Raw genomic sequence first — 19,084 nt, forward strand, 5'->3', positions numbered from 1 at the left:
AAGCAGAATGTCCGCTCCAAAAAATTCCACCCAGGTCTACTACATAAAATTCTATAATATCAAAATGTATTCAGCCACTTTAAAATGTAAAACTTGCATTCCATTGTGTATGGTCCATTTACATTTTAAAGGAAACCTTTGGCCCTCTAACACTGCTCTAGTGTCCTACAGTGCATTACCATCATAGTGGATTATACAAAGATGGTGAGATCAGAGCCCATTTGGTTTAAATATGCTGCAAATGCCCCACAATGAACGTAAAATCTGATACCATTGCAAAAACATGCAGTTAGGTTAATTGGCTCCCTTCCAAATTGATTTTAGACTGTGAAATGACATATAACTATGATAGAGACATAGGATTGTGAGCTACTTTGAGGGACAATTAGTGGCATGACTACGAACTGCGTAATATAATAATAATATTATCCTTTATTTTAAATGCAACACATAATAACTCATAGGATTTTTTTTATAAAGCTTAGGTTCCCTGCTTTATAAACAGAATCTATAGATGGTTCTAGTTGGTGCATTGTAATAATGTGCAGGACGTGTTGCATGCATTTGTATGGTGAATTAGGGTGCTTGTATTGTTCCTCCAGCGACCTAATAATGACTTCCTCACTCATAACCTCGTCACATTCATGACTCCAAGATGTTTCCAGAGCTGCGCCCACTCTATTGAATACACTTCCTAATCCTATTCAGCTTGCTCCTACTTGCTCCTACTCTGCACAATTAGAAAATAAAGGAACCCTTAAACCCTATCTTTTTAAGCTTGCCTACCCTGTCTCTTAAACCCTTACTAATCACCCAGTCCATTTCCCCCCTTCTATTGTTTGATACTCCCCCCCACCTCTAAGATTGTAAGCTCTTCGGGGCAGGGTCCTCTGCTCCTCCTATGTCACTGTCTGTATCTGTCTGTCATTTGCTACCCCTATTTTATATACAGCACTGCGTAATATGTTGGTGCTTTATAAATACAGGTAAAGAATAATATTTTCAATGGCAATACACTCACAATGGAATGGCACTCACAACTCATCTTTTCCTTCCTCGGTATTCAACAAATCCACTTGATCACTGTATCCTCTGGGCTTTCCTGCCTTTCAAGCTCCTCCACGCTTGGAAGTTTTGCAGCATTGTAAATCATATTGGACAATCACCCTGTAACGGGTGGTAGCTTTGTAATAAAACGTCTGCCAGTAAAGATTGGCTACTGATTGTGCTAGGTGGTAACCTACAAAAGTTTTACCAAGTGCTACTGCAAAATACAAATGTAAAGCCAATCCTAATGGGAGAAACATAGAGGATGTCAGAGTTGTTCTCCTATTCTAAAAATCCTATTTGCTTGCCTGTCATGCTGGCTTCTTGGCATCAAAACGTTTAATCTCTGACTTGAACCAAATATGCAGATAAGGACTCAGGCCTGGCTTCCTAAATGTCCTGCAAACCTTAGACCTTGTAACTAGACTATTCATATTTCTGACATTTTTTGAGCATATCCTTTCACTTCTTTCCCTGGTGGCTCAGGGGTTAGCACTCTGACCATGGCAGCACTAGGTCCTAAGTTCAAATCCCAGCCAGGACACTATCTGCAGGGAGTTTGCAGGTTCTCCCCGTGTCTGCATGGGTTTCCTCTGGGTACTCCGGTTTCCTCCCAAAAACATGCAATTAGCTTAATTGGCCTGACCTTAGATTACATTAATGACTTATGGTTATGGGAGGGACAGGTGCCAGGTAATTGACTAATCCCTGAAGAAGTAACATTTGCTGGAAAGTTCAGAGGCAAATCGATAAAAAAATATTTATAGGAAAGAAAACACTGCAAGTAAGCATTTCAAATATTTTTTTTTGCTTTTACGTGTACCTTTTTATACTTCCCAAAGGACTCTTTAAAGCAGAATCAAACCCAATGTATACTATCCCTCTTCCATTGCAGGCACCACCATCTTTTTCCTTACTCCTTCTGAACTTTAGCCGATTGGCTAAACAGGGGCGCATGTGCGCATGTGGGCAGACTTCAATCAGTCATAGTGCTCGCAGAGGAAGTCGGGATGTGGGTATTCCTTTTTCTCAGTGTACATTGCACATGTGCAGCTCAACATTTAATGACGGGTATCTGGACATGCCCCTGCATATCAGGTTTGAATGACGGCCAAAGATCAGGACCTTGGAAGTGGATTGGATGAATATGGTGGCAACCGAGTCGGAAGGAAGACCAATGGCTTTAACTAAAAAAATTGTGATCGGGCAGGTAAGTAAAGGATCTGCCTAATAGCAATTTTTTTAAGAAAAGTTTTAGTTCCCTGCTATCTCTGCTACAATTTTAAATTCTGTCCCTATCTACCTGGGGTGCTCCAGTCAATCCTTGTTCATTCCAGCTCTTTCTGTTCCATCTTCCATTAAATAAAATATAAAAAAAAATCAGCAGGGTGGAAAAATACCCCTTATAGTGGGCACAATATGTGTGAAATCTCTCCAACCAAGTTCCCAAAAGATAAAAGACATTGTGGGTGGCTAAACAAGTGGTTTAACTCACCAATTATATGATCAGTTCTGGATGGACTGTCCCTTTAATTAACGTGAAGTAATCTTATTTTTAATTATGATATTGCTCTGCACTTGTAATTACCTTTCCTCTTTATTTGCATTTTTTCCATGAAATATCAATAACCTGAAAATAAAGCTTCCCGGCATGTACAATCTATTTGCTATACAATTATCCCCTGTCAGCATCATGACTTAATAAAGATGACTCACATGTAGAATGACCTGGATTCTGAGTAAGCAATTAGCTCTGTTTTCATGGGAAGCGTGGAACAGTTATCTGTTATTCAGCCCAGAAATCGCCTTATTCTGTGGTGTAAGAAAAGGGAATGAAGACAGAAGAAAGTCTTTTAGTTTAACATTCCTTGTATTGGTAGAAGGCTCTGGTATGCAGCATGTATACTGCATTGTTTTTATTAAAAATCTTACTAACAAATATAAACATAAAAGTAAAAATATATACATATTAGAAGCAAATGCCAGGTGGTATGCCAGACTCAAACATAAGCCTTTCAGGCTTCATTATAATTCAATAATTCAAAAATATTTTTTATATAAACATGCCAAAAAATCCTATCTAAACATATTCCAAGCAAGGCTAAGAAGCACAAACTCTTCACTATGTATGCAGACCACTTTACAAAATGCAGAACCTCTAGTGCTCTCTGATATCTTTTTTTACATTACAGTTAAGCTGCGTACACACGTGCAATTTTTGTCGTTGGAAAGGATTTTTCACGATCCTTTCCAACGACAAAGGACTACACGATGCATGAACGGTGCTGTACATATAGCACCGTTCTGCTCTATAAGTAAAAATATATACATATTAGAAGCAAATGCCAGGTGGTATGCCAGACTCAAACATAAGCCTTTCAGGCTTCATTATAATTCAATAATTCAAATTATTCCAAGCAAGGCTAAGAAGCACAAACTCTTCACTATGAATGCAGACCACTTTACAAAATTCAGAACCTCTAGGGCTCTCTGATTTCTTTTTTTACATTACAGTTACAGTTTTTCAATGTAAAATCCAGCACAGAGCAGTATCAGATTTTTCAGCCATGCTTGCTCTACGTTTGCCATTTTGATGGTTGGTAATTTATTTTATTACTAATTCACCAAGAGTGCAAGTTGGCCGACAAGACTGAATATGAACATAAGGAAATGCTGGGATTTTACATTTTTTATACCCAATAACACATGCCTGGTTTCTATAATTTTGTCCGCTGCTTTTGCTTTTTCAAAGGAAACTGGTCTGAGTAAACTTATCATGACATTTTATATATTAGATATTATTTTACTTGCCGGTTAATTTTGTCCGCTGCTTTTGCTTTTTCAAAGGAAACTGGTCTGAGTAAACTTATCATGACATTTTATATATTAGATATTATTTTACTTGCCGGTTTGGCGACATGGGTTTCTATGGGAACCAATCGTTATGTGAACCCACATGTTATAGGACCTATTAGAAATGGCAGGTTTGGAAGGCCTCTTGTGCACTGTGCTGATTAATGACTGGCATGCCGGTGACATGTCAGATGGGACGTCTAATACCCTGAGTAATGGTATAATGAGGTGCTATAGCTTCATGTATTGTGCTGTATATCAGCTGCAGGAGAGATGGATGGCTCATCTATTGACATTTGCTGGAGGAATTATTTCACATTGTCACGATTCCAATAGACTCATGGAAGAACCTTGCAACTTTTCAAACTTTTTATTAAAAAATTCAGTGCAAGCCGTACTTCTTATCAACAATAACAAGGTACAAAATCACTCTGTCATGTATCAAAAAAAAGTTCCTGCAAGAACAGCTTTTGATGCAATACTTACCTTTAATCTGGTGCAGTCCTTTGAAAAGTCAGTTTTGCTACTAGGTAATGCTTCTCTATTGGGTTGAATGACAACCAGTGTATTTGGAATGCCCCATAGCAATGGGGTCACAGTTCAGAACGTTAACACATAAGTGACATTCTGGGCTCCAGTAACACAGTGTGTTGGTCAATGGAAAGAATCCCTCCTACATTGCCGGCCATTGGGAAGAATGTCACCCCTACAGATAGCCAAAAAGATCATTGGTGTCACTTAAACTGACCTGAAGGCCAAAAAGAGCTCATTGCTCGAACAACCACTGGGAACCTCTGCAGAAACCTTAGGCTTCTATGGATACCAAGTAGTTTTGATAGTTCTCCTATATCAGCCCAGAGACTTCTCACTACCGGTATCTCTGTCTTTCGCTGTCTCCTTTTGTTTGCATTAATTAATCTCCCTGTAAAACAATGTTGCTGCCTTAAATCTGAAAAGGTCCACCCATGATTCCTTAGAGGACTCACTTCCTCTTCAAACCCCTATTAGATTATACGAATATCTAATTAACAATTTGAATATATCATCATGGGCGAATAAAGGATATAATTATATGTATAACCTCCCTACCTTTTCTTCTTTAGCGGATAAATATAAATTATGGCAAAGCCAACATTTGTTAAAATCCTCTTCGTTCCCTACCATTAAGGTACCATCCAAATTCTGGCTTCGTTGTCAAGGTACCATATCCCATAAGCGGGGTATCTCTATTTATTATAACCTTTTACAATCCAAAGACAAATGGCAGAGACTCCCAATTTTTTACTATATGGGAGAAAGACCTGCAGTTTACAATCACTTATTAGTTATTTCTATGATCTCCTTTACTAAGTGCTTATCCCACTGGGAGTGTTACCAAAAAACGCTTTTAAGATGGTACAGAACCCCTTGTAGACTGGCAATATTTAGCCCTAACTACTCTCCGATATGTTGGCGAGGGTGCGGGAACATTGTCACGTATATGCATATGTTCTGGGAATGTACCAAAATTCACTAATTTTGGTTAGAAATCTCCAATTTGTTACAGACAATTATCGGTAGCACCTTCAATATCTCCCCTGAACTCGCAATACTAAATATAGGAATAGATAATTTCCCTAGCTGTCACAGGGTGGTAATTTCTCATATTTTAATCACTGCGGAACTAACAATAGTGAGTAAATGGAACCAAAACATTACCCTTTCAGTTTTAGAAGTGATAGAGAGAGTCAACCATCCGTACTTTCATGAAAAAGCCTTTGCATATAGTAATTCAACTTCTAAAAAATTTTATTATCAACGGTGCATATGGTCTACTATTTCTAATGTGGTTGAATGAAGTCCTATAACCCACTCTATATTGCTTAAAAACATATTCTTACTTTAATGTGAAACTCAATTATTTGATATATAATGTTTCTGTGAACCTCTTTTGGTTGTTACTTTTTTTTTCTTTTCTTTCTTACATTTTGTTTAACATGTTTTCTTTTGTATCTGTTTTATTATTTTATTTTATTGTACTGTTTTATTGTTACTGTTATTGTACTGGTTAAAAAAGTAAAAACCTTTAATAAAAATTTGATTTGAAAACAAAAAAATGAATAGTCCACCCATGCACTTAGTGTAAATAAAGAGCTTTTGGAAATGTAATTTTGGGGGTGTGCCATGGGCACCTTTCTGAACCCCCCTCCCAGGAGCTTTACCTTCAAGTATTTCACAAGCCTGATAACACTGGGAGTTTAAGTAAAAAAAAAATTTAATGCAGGGTGATAGAAGTCTGGGGGTTTAGGTAATACCTATACAAAACTCAGTATGTACGGTAAAGTGGACCTATTACTTTATAAATAAGGGTGGCTAATCTTTTTATATAAAGAATAAAATGTATGTTATCCCATAAGGCTCTGGATTTCCCATTCAGTCATGTTTGGGGTTGCTCCTTACCTGCAATATAAAGAAGGGACCAACCTCACACATGCATAGTGAGATTAACACTTTTTCTTTTACAATTTCCGGAAGGCACATCACCCAATCTTACATCTGCGCAGTGCAAGTGACGTCAGCAGAAAAGAAAAAAAGACAGAAGAAGATGGCAGCACCCGGAGTCCAACCCGTGCTGGAACAAAAAGGAAGATGCAACGGCCCTTGAAAGACTCAACAAGCATGGAGGGATCAATGGCTTTAGGGATTTAATGGCTGTACAGTTACTTTTCTGATAGTTTTGCTTTAACTGTGTAGCTGAATTTTTTTTCCCACACAGTACCAAGGCCTTCATTTTTTGCAATACTGCCTGCTGTAAATCTTTGTTCACAAAAAGTTGAAATTTGCAGGATCTCTACTTTCAGCAGCCTTGGTTTCACCAATTACTTATCCCCAAAACAGCTTGTGTGCAAAGTGAGGAGCTTATTAGCTGAGCTTTCCCACGATTGTAACATCTTTTAATAATGTAAAGCTGGCTCCCAGACACTGATAAGAACAGAAGCGATAAGGACAAAGTGTTTATGTGCCGTAGTAACTACAAATAATTACCTGGAACACAGCAATCTCTGAGCTCCCACTATTTCAGAGCACAGGTCCTACTGACATGAATCATGGTAATGGGCTTCATATCGGACAAATTAACTGACATTAACAGCCAACATCACTAATAAAATGAGTTTATTAGGAAGCTCCATGAGGTTTTATGTAATGTCTAAGGTGCACTGGTGGGGTTTTATAGTATGGTAATAAAAAGGGTGGATTTTAAATAGCAAATCCTATAATTAGTCCTATAATTAGTCTTTACGAGGATTGATGGAGAACATTCCTTGGTTCACTTAAGGTGGTCAGATTTTAAAACTGCCTGCAAATTACTATCTGTTTTTGTTCTACTAGGGAAAGGTGGGGTGGGGGGGTATGGACTGGTGGTCAGAGGGGTAGAAAGTATCTTCAATGTTGAATAGAAAGATTGTGCATGTTGCTGAAAGCTATTCTTGTGAGCAACAATTATTTTACTTGCGTAGTTCAAGGAATTGATCATTACATTCCACATGTTCTGGTCTCATTTATGTGAGAATTGTAGTGAATTCTGGGCCTTACAATGTGCAGTTACGCCATGTTCCAGCCAGAAGTATTCATGCCAATTTTTGCCAGTCTGTGCTCATTTTAGGTAGAAGACCACCAAACTGTATTAGATACCAAAATGCTTCAATTAACTCAACAATAACAAAAAAAGTTTGCATAAGTAAATATTCTATTTTTTATTTCTTTTTTAAAAACTGTAATTGTATTTGATACTATTGGTAAACAGATACAAATTTGCATTGCCATCTGCAGACCAAAGGCTTAGTTTGTCAGTAATGTGATCACATAGCGGACAGATGTCTGGTAATCGTCCTTATTGAATACTCATCATTAGTAGATACCAGAGCTATAAATAACAAAAACAATGCTAATTGCCTTGCAAAAGGTAGGCTGGTGGTTCTCAGTAAGTTAAAATGCTCTAAAGAAAGGTGCAGTGCATGCAGACTGAGGCCAGTTTATACTAATTAAAATGTTGAAGCATAAATAACTTTTTTCCCTTTCCTTTTCCATTCTCTTTTCTTATTCTTTCTTTTCCTTTTCCATTTCTTTTTTTCTTTCCCTTTTCCTTTTCCAATTGAATTTCTCTTTCCCTTTCTTTCCTTTTCCTTTCCCCTTTCCTTTCTCTCACTTTTCCTTCCTTCCTTTCTTTTTCTTTTCTTTCCCTTTTTTACCATTTTCTTTCTTTCCCTTTCTTTTATTTATATTTCCCCTTTCCTTTCTTTTCTTTTCTTTCCCTTTTCTTTTTTCCCTTTCCTTAACTTTTCTTTCTGTTCCTTTCCTTTATCTTTCTCTTTCTATTCATTTTAAAAGTAATCATCGGACTCCTGCCAATGCTTCCGGAATCTGAACCAAGGAAGTTGAGGATGGGTGCAACTACACCACCTTCCCTGAGGCTTATGAGTGTATAGGACTTCTGTTGGTCAAAAAGGATAAAGGACATTGGTGGGTACTATTTACTGATACCATGACATATTCTGTGAAATAGAAAACCTTGAATAAACATGTCCACCTGTAGTCTGTCTGTAATGGTGTTTATGGCAGAGTGACATCACCACGGCATTGCAAACCAATGAGCTAGCATTGCCACCCCAAAATGGAAGTGCAAGATCTGAAAGAGTCAATAGGTAATAATATAAAACAAATGGAAAGAATGGTGCCACTGTAAAAATGCCTTGGCTTCAACCTCTGTGTTTTAATTTGAATTTACATACTGGTAATTTAAAAGCTCATTTTGAGTAGTAAACCAAATAGGGAAACTTGCTCAGGCCCATTTTTTTTTATTTGGAAACCAATTGTTTCATAAACCACAACCTTGGCAGAGGGGAAATCTTTGTAATCCCAGCAATGGATTGGGCCTCATACCTGTTTGATGTTCCTCCACATTTTTGCATGTTTTGTTGGCTCTTGGGGTCTGATGGCAACATCGTCATGGGTCATTGCTAAATTCTAATGAAAATATTCAAAGAGCATTTAAAGGGAAAGTAACTTTCACACCATAGAATTAGTTATTCAACAATCCACAATAACCTATACTAGGTATCTGAGATCCAGGAACACTCTACCTTTGTCACCTTAAAAATAAAACAATTTTTGCATCAGAAAAGTGTAGATTCTCCAAAAATGATACTTTTATTTCTTCTTTGAGTATTTTTGGCATGTAAAACTATAGCAATTAATAAAAATATCACACGTCTGTCATGCTTTTCCATCCTACTGACTTCCAGATATCCCGGACTCAATATCAGAGAATTATTCCCCACAAGCTTAAAACAGCAAGACATAAAAAAATTCTGGAAACTATAACTATTTCAGAACTGCCAAAAATAATTGTACTGGATGCAGAGCAAATGACACTTCTCGCTACATGTCAGAAGTTCTGCTGTCTTTGTGCAGAGCCATACAATCTGCGTGAATCAATACACTATGTATGAATCATTTATGTTTCACCAGATTTCTATAGGACCAGGAACAGAGATGTGATGAGCTACTAGGTAAATAATGGTAAATTAGGATAATCAGGAAAGTTAGTTTTTAAAGAGATCCTGCTACCTAATAGGGAATTACTACTAAAATGAAGTAATGTACATGCTTACTGAAATGGATGATTGTTTAACCAAAAACAATTTTAATTTACTTGTGACATGCCTTTGAATATATTCAGAAAAAGTCAAATTCTTAGCACAGACCCCTCCTTCCTGCCCGCTATAGAATAGTGTTTCTTAACCTGGGTTCCTCCAGAGGTTCCTAGAGCAATGAACATTTTGTAGCTCTCAGGTCAGTTTGACTGATACCAATGATCTTTTTGGCTATCTGTAAGGGTGACATTCTTCCCACTGGCCAGCAATGTAAGAGGAATTCTTCCCACTGACCACCACACTAATATACTGTGAGCTGTGGATATAGTATTTATAGCAGGGGTCCCCTGAAGACCTGTTATTTCAAGGGTTCCCCCATGTTAAAAAGTTTGGGAAAGGCTGCTTTAGATTGTCATTTCTGGGGCTGCTAACATCATATTCAAGATGGTGGTACCCAGTAGAAGTCACAAGTTTTTTGATGTCAGCACAAGGTTGGTATTTACAGGTAAACAATGTGCATAAAATTGCAGGGATTTAGCAACGTAATTGGGGAAGGAGTGCGGCTTAAACTCTCAATCTTTGCTAAAGGCAAAGTCAGAACTATATTCATTGTGACAAATGCATTAAGCTCCTTGTGCTTCTTCACCACTCCGAAGTGGAAACTTAAAGCAGACCAATCATTACATCTGTAATAATATAAAAAAGGGTGGCCATGAAGGTTTTACAAAATGAAAAGAATGTGATTCTTAATTTTTTTTTTAAACTTTTGGGGAGTCCCCTCCCCTTTCGTCTTTACTGAAGTGGCGGTCAAGACTGAAATTTAATGAGCTAAGTGAAATGTTTCTTGCATATGGGGATAATTGATTTTTCATTTCATTTTTCATCTTTTCTATGTGAACAACCTTTATTCATCCAAAAATCAACCCCATTGTTATTGTCATTACAGTTCATGTACAGATAGTCCCTGGGTTACATACGAGATAGGGACTGTAGGTTTGTTCTTAAATTGAATTTGTATGTAAGTGGGAACAGGTACATTATTTTATTAAATGCAATTAGGACAGATGTTTGTCTCAACATATTATTAGGCAGAGTGGTGTCAGTTACTGTATAAAATCCTCACTGAGATAATCACAAACAAAGCAAAAAAAACAACAAAAAAACTTTATGAAGCCTAGACATTCATTAACTTCTAGAGCAAGCTGTGCTTAGATATGCAAAAATAAATCACTGCAGAGTTTCTCAGAGTTGGTCATTAAAGAGTTACAAGATGTTGCAGAGCTCAGTCTCAGCTGGGATTAGCAAAAGATTTCTTCTGCAAGTCATGCAAACTAGCCCCTCCCCCCATCAAGCCTCTGTCCTGCACACAAATGAGCAGGGAAGCCCCGCTTGTATCTAGGAGTCGTCTGTATGTTGGATGTCTTTAACTTGTGGACTACCTGTAAGGTAATAACCAGGCATTGAGAGGGCTGGTGAAATGGCGGGAAAGGTTAAATATTTGGGACAATTTAAATATTAGGGTCTTGTGTCTTTAGTTTTTGCCTCAGAGATGCTGCTATGAGAACTGTCTTTCTTCCTAACCTTTGTGCCTAGAGATTGGAGTTGTGCAGAGATCCTCAATATTGAGAAGAAAGGTTCAAGATCTTGGCCGCATGTGATGTCCTCTTCTGACCTAGAGGAAGCAAGCTGTGACAGTCCTCCATAAAGGAGGTGTTGAGTGATTGCTTGAGTTAAGTGCACAAGAACCCTTCTAAGCTGTCCCGCAAGGAAAAGATTGGGAAACCATCTAAACCTTAATTGTCACTCAACTGTCCTCAAGGAGCTGCATTTTTAATTTAAAACCCCTCTTCAGGCAAATATCAACCATGTCAATCAAGTTATACGCACCCAAGTCACTGCTGACCAGGTCCCTTGCCAGCGCCGTATCTCTTTTTTCCGGACCACTAATCCAGTTGTGTAGAAACCACAAAGTCTCCTTGAGCTGATGTCGCTGGTATTGTGTCCTCTTCCAGATTTTAGAGGACCCCACTGCTAGATAGCCAATAGAAGGCGTTCATATCATATAGGTATGGACAGATGTAGGCATTCAAACAAGGACCCTGACTATTGCAAGCAGAAGAAGAAAGAAGACCTGGGGCAAGAACATCCTGTGACTGTGTCTTCAGGTTGATATAATTGAAGAACATATATACAGTATTTATACCATTTGCCTGGAGATCATCTTTTTAATGTCCAGCCAGTATAGACCTGTGGGAGAGAGACCCAGAGAGTTCAGAAAGGTTTGCAGAAGACCAGAAAATGCATTCTATGTAGAAAGCCTCCTGTGCATCCTTTTTTCTGATATACAATAAATCTGCTTAGCTTTCACATGACTGGTGCCCATCTTTCTTCCATTCTAAGTAAATAATCACTCCTTGGGATTAATGTGCCTCTGACCTTACTGCCATGTAAATAGGTGTAGGACATTTATAAAGTACTTGTTAGCTGATTGAAGATCAATATTTGTTGAAGATCGGTGCTGCAGACGTAAAATATTTCCCTTTGGCAGCTAGTGAATGATCTAGACTGAAACAACTATGTTTGTAAGTGTAAATGCAGATAAAAATTACGAGGCTTAAAGTGTATATCAGGACAAAACTCTTTTCTTGCAGTTTTAAGATTTATTAAAAAATAGGAATAAATACTTTGCCATGATTGTATTTTGGTCTGTTTTTTCAATGGGAAGATTCAGTTCTGTATTTATTCTGGTGACCATTGCCATTAAGACAGAAAGCAAAAGGTTGTAATAAAGCTAGATTTTGTGTTGCTGGAGATGAATGTCTATTATCATCTTGATTCGTACAGCCGTCCCACAAAATCAAATCGTGATCTAAGCCTTGGATGATCTGCCTTGGTTGATGAATACCCGTGTTTAACATTTGTATCCGCTTCTGCACTTACAAGAGTTCTGTGATTTTTTTGTGATGTTGTCCAATAAAAACCCTCCTAGGTGCTGACAAGCTGTATGCTCACCCCGCCCCCGAGGAGCCTCCTGTCACTTACCAGTGATCACATATGCAACACCGTGAACTGCAAATCTCTTAAGGGGCTCAGATAATATGTTTGGAGCAGGGGGGTTAAGTTCTAATTTATGGCTTCCTGGCACAAAAAATAAATAAATATGGTAAACATCCACCCCTGCATTGTCAAACTCTAAGGTATTGCCTAACTGATAAATGTTCACTATCCCACATCTATAGGTGCACTGAACTCCACGTCCCTCATTCAGTGATTCCATTTCCTGTCTGCTATTTGCTATTTTCTACATTTTTCATCCAGTGTAGCTATTAAGCCAGCAAGATGATGGATTAGAGAGTATTAACCCTTTTCTTTGCAGAGATGACCTTTTATAAATGAAAGAGACACTTTAGTGAACCTGAACAAGGAAGGGGAGTGAATAAGATGTTCCATCATACCTGTAAGATTTAGACATTTTCATTATTCTTAGCTGCTGAATGGAGCAGGGAGGGGAAGTGAGGCAAATATCAATATGTGCTGCTGCAGACAGGGTAAACCTGTTGCTTTGCCCTGTATGGATAATTCACAGGTTTGTTTGTTAGGGATTCTATATAGTTTAATGAGCTTTAAAATGAATTTATAAATACATATTTTATTCAGTTAAATGATAAATTGCATATACATATTTTGTACCTTCATGCAGCCAGTAGGTGGAGTTCTGAGCTCCTATTACATTTTCCAGGCAATCCTTACCTTTGTTGAAAAATATCCTGTGCAGTGCATTGACTCCTTCTTCTATGCAGCTAAATCCAAAGTTTCAAAGAGATGAGATCCTTGAAAGGACTATTCTTAGTGAGTGCCTTGGCAATACCGTGTTATAGGTGTGCCCAAATGTATACATTTACATAAAACAAATGGAACTAAAACAAATTTTGCACCAGACAGGTCCTTATTGAAGAAAGGGACAGGCAATGTTGCAATAAGTAATTTTACTTACCTAACCACCGTCCACCTTTAATCCAGCCAGGCCAGTCCAGGCCAATTAATCCCAGCTTCCCTAGCGAGTGTCAGGATTGGAATAACTCCGGCATGCGTTCATGTGATTTACATCATCCCGGTCCAACCAGTGAAGATGGTGAAAGGTTGGGATGCAGAAGCAAAGAAGGGAGAAGAGAAGTGACCCCCTGATGAAACAGGGACAGGTGAGTACACCTAGGGTTTAGTTACGCTTTTAAATAAAAACTCCCTAAAACACATTTCCTCTTTGGTTTAAGACATACTGGAAAGAGCTTTATCACTTGTCTGAACTTTAAATAAAATTCTGTTTTAAAATATCTTTTTCGCAGAAGTTTCAGAGATATGAAAACGCCCAGTTTTACTCATCCCTAGTAGTGAAAACTGTTGTACATAATTATTTGACAAGAGGCTGGATTTCTGACTATTAGTGCTAAAACATGTCAGAAGTGGGCTGCATAAAACTCAGATAAAATGAGAATTGAACAGAAATTGTGTAACAGAAGCAGAATTTTAACCTTTTCCTAAATAAACCCCATTCATTCCATTTAAAGGAACATTTAACCTTAACTCTGCATATTATATTCACATTTTACTTTTTTAGAAAACGTACCTTTGGCACTTTATGCTTTGTCTATGTATCTACCAGCTATCATACTTATAAAAAATGCAGTAATTGAATAGAATTTCATTGTAGTATTTCTATATTCGGATTTCCCCTACTGTACTTTGTATGCCAAAATTGAACGTGGAAAAAAGTAAAAAAAAAAAAGGGGTGGGCGTAGTTGGAAGGGTACTGGGTTCAATGAAAAAAACTTAGTTTGTGGTACTTTTAATGAAACTCAGGGGACCTAGGAAAGAAAAATTGTCATGTTAAGGGTTGTCAGTCTATAATGGAAAAGCATGTAGACTAGTGAAGGACTATGCTCATATCCCTCAATGTGCATCAGGCAGCCTATTTAAATGACTTCATCCCTTCTGCTGCCTTGCTGACTGATCTGATTTGTGTATATCGGACCTGACCTGTGACCTGTACCACTTGTGAAGATTTGGCCGACCCTTGCTTCTTGGAATACAATTTGAATTCATTTGCTTAGAGTTTGACCCTTTTTCTTGACTTTTTTTTTGGATGAGCGAGAATGTCTTTGGCATTCTCGTGAAAATTTCCTCAAACTTCCAATGGGTCCACGAAATTTCGTGGAACCAGTTTCATAAAACCATCAGAAGATCGAGGAAATCATTACAGTCCCCGGCACTAGAGGTTAACTAACCTCTAGTGCCCGTGGATCCCAGTGGAACTGCAGATGAACTCTCAAGGGAGTCTCCCCATTGAGAGTTCATCTGCAGTTCACCAGGGGGACTTAACTGCAGATGAACTCTCAAGGGAGTCTCCCCATTGAGAGTCCATCTGCAGTTCAGTTGCTATGGTCACCGGGCTGATAAGTACAGTGGATTCTCAGGGCTGCAATCATTCATGCAGCCCTGGGAATCCTCCTGTTTGCGATCCCCGGCACTAGACGTTAACTAGTGCTTGGGGATCGCAGTAGATTCTCAGGGCTACAATCGTTCATGCAGCCATGGGAATCCTTCTGGTTGTGTTTCCTGGGTACTAGAGTTTTTTTTTTTAAATGAAATCTTGTTTGGCGAATTTACACTGGCCGTTCTTGCTTACAATTTAGGTAAGTGAGAACGACTGAATTCGCCGCAAGATTGAGCTTTAAAAACTCACTCATCCCTAATTGGCCTGTACTGGACCTGCTTGTGCAATCTCAACCTGCCACCTGACCTGCCTTTGATCATTTGCTAACCCTTCGACCTTTCTGGCAACCTTGGCCATACTGTCACCTTTGGCCTGTTCTCCACTGGTTTCTACCAAAACTCGTGCCCCTGGTGCCCTGTTCGTCTGTCATCAACTCCAGAATCACTGGGGCTATAGTGGCAAAAGGGCCTGACTTTATCTCTTTGGGTTTCCACCAATCCTAATAAGACTGTGAAGAATAATCCAACTCATTTCAGGGTTTTTTTAGGCCTCCGTTCATGAAGGACTATAAACTAGAATGATGGAGGGTTTGAAAAGAGTTAACATGTAGCCTGATTTATTACATATATATCCTATAACTTATCTTAAAGTGCATGTGTAGGCAAAATAAAAAGAACACATTCAGCACATATGGACAATACATGCACATTTCCCCATGTTTTATCTCTTGGATAAAATGCATAGTGACAGAGAAAGGTGGTGGATGGATTTGTGCTGCCCAGTAGCAGGGTAGGAAGAACACCAGACTTCAGCAAATTACAAGGCTCGCACGTGGAGATTCTGAGCAATGACAGCAGCTGATTTATATGTATGGAGAGCCCTCTGCAATGTGCTGGATATTGGAATTGTTATCATTTATTTATAATGTACCGGTTTATACTCTGCAGCTCAGGAAAATTGCACAGACCCGAATGTCAGTGTGAGCTGATATTTAAAGGTGCAGTTTGGGAAAACCAGAAAATGATGTCCTTCTATACAAGTGTACGATGAGTATTTTGCCTTTTATTGTAATAAACCAAAGAACATCTTTATTAAGGGAAATGACCTTCTATTACAAATTCAAGGTGCTGGTTGTATCTGGCTTTGATCTTTGAAACCCCTTCCACTTTGCTCAAGTTTGTTACGTTGCAGCCTGATGGTAAATAATTTAAATTTTTTCTCTTTTTCATTATTCTATACTCAGTACCCCATAATGAAAACAGAATTCTAGACAATTTTGTAAAACTTTTTAGAAAAAACTGAAACAGTACTTGCAACAAAGCTTAAAATTTAGCTCAGGTGCCCGACATTTCTGTTGATCGCTGCTCAGATGTTTCTGCACTTTGATTGGAGTCTGTCTGTGGTAAATGTAATTGATTGGACATGATTTGGAAAGGCACACACCTCCATAGAAGGACTCACAATGCTTATCATAGCAAAAACCAAGTCATAAGGTTAAAGGAACGGCCTGCAGAGCTCAGAGATCGGATTTTTGCAAAGCACAGATTTGGGGAAGGTTGGAAAAAAAATTCTGCTGCACTAAAGGATCCTAAGAGCACAGCAGTCTCTACAATTCTCAAATGAAAAAAGTTTGGCACAACCGGGACTCTTGCAAAAGCTGGTCGCCCTGCCAAACTGAGCAATCGAGGGAGTGGGAGAGGTGACCAAGAACCTGATTTCCACTGAGACCAATCTTGTGAGGAGATGGGACTAAGTTCCAGAGGAACAACCATTACTGCGGCCCTCCATTGATCTGGGTGCAACATAACAAAATTAAAAATAGTGAAGGGGGTCTGATAACTTTCTGAAGTCACTATATACATATAACAATAGTTTACAAAAGTGTCAACTTAAAAAAAACAGAAATAAATCTGACTCAGACCTTTAAAATTCACCCTTTAGATACTTTGATGAATAATCCCAATGAAATTTGTTGCAAGACTTTGATATTTTGTTGGCGTTTAGCTGGAAATGGGCGCCGTTGCCCTGAAGTCATGCATAGATATAAATACGTTTTGTAAAGCAGAACAAACTGCTAGCAAGGGAATAGAATCAATATTTTACTTTTCTGTTTGATAATTACATTCAGGACAAGTTTTACCCATTTATTAAATGAAAAGAGAAGAAAGAAAAAAAAAAATCATTGCGTTACTCGCCTAATTAGAAGTGAACTCCAGTCTTGGAATTCAATCATAAATATGCAATGTGAATAGTAGCTTGTGTCTGCTTTTTGTTTCGGAAGGAGCCGTCTGGCAGGAAAAGTCACCGACCACAATGCTTTATGAATGGTACGGCATCGCTGTACTGCCTCTGGGTCTTGTACATGACCCAGCGACACATTTAATTCCATCTTGCAGAAAACTTTCTTACTTGTTACAATCTGCTGATTCAATATTCTGTATTTTTTGCTTGAAACTGATACCAAGACTTTCAAAGAAAGAAAGATTTACGGGGGTTAAAACAGTTCTAACTTTAAAGAAAATAGAAAATTTAAAGTTGAACTCTGAGCAGGTTAAAGGACACAAATGATATAATTTCTATGTTGAATATTATACCAGGAAAGATATTTTTTAAATACAGGGATATGTTTTAAAAAGGAACTAAAGCGAAAAAAAACACACATTTAATCTCGCAGATCCCTCGATGGTGCTGGACCTTTTTTCCTTGGACCTCGGACCTTTCCACGGACCTTTCCTTGATCCGGTCTCATGTCGTGCTGGAATTCTTCTTCGTTCGGCACCAAGATCTTCAGTCGCCACATTCTGTCGCCTTCTTCGGTCTTCTTGTCACGTCGGTGCCGCCATCTTCTTTTTCTCTCTTTTTTTTCCTTCGTCTGGCTACATCAAGTGATCTGCACTGTGCACATGTGAGATTGGGTGACATAGCACACTGTAAAGGGAAAAAAAGCGATCTGATCCGCATGAAAGATCACCATCTCTTTCCCCTCAGTGAAGGAAAATGCCCCGATTTTGGGCATGCGCAGAAGCAGCAGCTAAGAGTCTACTAGGATGCGTGGCGTAGGTATCCCGGGAGGCTCTGTGCTCCCATTCAGTCTTGATTGGGGTGGTGCTGCATCCTTTTTCAATTAGAATTTTTACTTTATATAAAAGGGTTGTGTACCCTTTTTTGTGAAGTAAACATTTTGAATTTAGGTTCACTTTAAGGAAGGAGAACATTCAAAGATTGGCTCTGTAGGTCCAGTTCTTCATCTGGAGTCAGACCTGATTTTTCGACAGAGAGCAAAAAGGTTCATTATCTACATTTTTGACATAAAAATAAATCAAGACTTTAATTTTGCAAAAACTGACTGATGCATAACATATCTCCAGAATGTCAGGTCCTCTTTAATGACTGTATTTAAATGAATCAGATATGAGAGAGTTGTAATTTGATTGACAAGTTGGTGCTCGGAGGGTTAATTCTATTGATGTTGCACGTCTTTGCAAATGGCATTCAGTCAGCACTTTCGGCTCGCACTATCGTTAAACGTCATTGAGGGAGGCATTCACCCAGAACTGAACCGGCTCTCACATGATAGCAACTAGACTTCAGCCTTTTATTGCCGAGTCAACAGCAAACACAACACAGAATTCATTTTCATCTATAAGCAAATGTACTAAGTTATCAGTTCTCATGTGACCCTGTTCTACGGATCGATATGGGTCCGTGACCCCTTCTTGAACCTAATTCGATCTAAAGTGTACCTGTGCCCAGACTGATTTATTACTAAGATTAGAGAAGATAAACTTTCATGGCAGAACTAGCATAGGATCTGGTCTAGGATTAAAAACATTTGTCAATTAATAGCAAATGATTTTTAAGAAATCCATTCCAGGTTTGCTGAATCAGACAGCTTCTCCATTGATGGTCTATCTTCTCCAGTCTTTGAGAGATTTAACAAATCAGACCGACTTTGTCACCATTGTTATAGAGACCCTGGCACCAGGGAAACAAAATTGCAAGTTGGACCACATTATAAGCTTTAATAAAAACACATCTACATTTGTTTTTTAGAAGTTGT

Source organism: Pyxicephalus adspersus, chromosome 1 (genome assembly GCF_032062135.1).
Source record: "Pyxicephalus adspersus chromosome 1, UCB_Pads_2.0, whole genome shotgun sequence".
Taxonomy (NCBI): domain Eukaryota; kingdom Metazoa; phylum Chordata; class Amphibia; order Anura; family Pyxicephalidae; genus Pyxicephalus; species Pyxicephalus adspersus.